Source organism: Bos indicus, chromosome 9 (genome assembly GCF_029378745.1).
Source record: "Bos indicus isolate NIAB-ARS_2022 breed Sahiwal x Tharparkar chromosome 9, NIAB-ARS_B.indTharparkar_mat_pri_1.0, whole genome shotgun sequence".
Classification (NCBI taxonomy): Eukaryota; Metazoa; Chordata; class Mammalia; order Artiodactyla; family Bovidae; genus Bos; species Bos indicus.
In genome coordinates this window covers 19822005-19823082 of record NC_091768.1, presented here as the reverse complement: position 1 = coordinate 19823082, position 1078 = coordinate 19822005, and the positions used below count along the sequence as shown (strand labels likewise).

Below are 1078 nucleotides of genomic sequence, written 5' to 3'. Positions count from 1 at the left end.
AATTCCACTGCTGGGCATACACACTGAGGAAACCAGAAGGGAAAGAGACACGTGTACCCCACTGTTCATCGCAGCACTGTTTATAATAGCCAGGACATGGAAGCAACCTAGATGCCCATCAGCAGATGAATGGATAAGAAAGCTGTGGTACATACACACAATGGAGTATTACTCAGCCATTAAAAAGAATACATTTGAATCAGTTCTAATGAGATGGATGAAACTGGAACCTATTATACAGAGTGAAGTAAGCCAGAAAGAAAAACACCAATACAGTATACTAATGCATATATATGGAATTTAGAAAGATGGTAACAATAACCCTGTGTACGAGACAGCAAAAGAGACACCGATGTATAGAAAAGTCTTATGGACTCTATGGGAGAGGGAAAGGGTGGGAAGATTTGGGAGAATGGCATTGAAACATGTATAATATCATGTATGAAACGAGTTGCCAGTCCAGATTCCATGCATGGTACTGGATGCTTGGGGCTGGTGCACTGGGACGACCCAGAGGGAGGGGAGGGGAGGGAGGAGGGAGGAGGGTTCAGGATGGGGAACACGGGTATACCTGTGGCGGATTCATTTCGATATTTGGCAAAACTAATACAATATTATAAAGTTTAAAAATAAAATCAAATTAAAAAAAAATAAAGTTTGTGTTTCCTTGTTAATTTTCTGTTTAGTTGATCTACCCATAGGTGTGAGTGGGGTATTAAAGTCTCCCACTATCATTGTGTTATTGTTAATTTCCCCTTTCATGCTTGTTAGCATTTGTCTTACATATTGCGGTGCTCCTATGTTGGGTGCATATATATTTATAATTGTTATATCTTCTTCTTGGATTGATGCTCTGATCATTATGTAGTGTCCTTCTTTGTCTCTTTTCACAGCCTTTGTTTTAAAGTCTATTTTATCTGATATGAGTATTGCTACTCCTGCTTTCTTTTGGTCTCTAGTTGCATGGAGTATAAAAATATGGAACGCTTCACTGATTTGTGTGTCATCCTTGTGCAGGGCCATGCTAATCTTTTCTGTATCGTTCCAATTTTAGTATATGTGCTGCCGAAGTGAGCAC

General features: G+C 39.4%; 1 non-coding gene across 1 annotated transcript; it reads right to left on the bottom strand.

Moving 5' to 3' along the window:
- Positions 1 to 972: 972 nt before the first annotated feature.
- LOC139185048 (U6 spliceosomal RNA) lies at positions 973 to 1078 on the bottom strand. Its single transcript, XR_011568633.1, has one exon. It is a non-coding gene; the product is annotated as a U6 spliceosomal RNA (small nuclear RNA).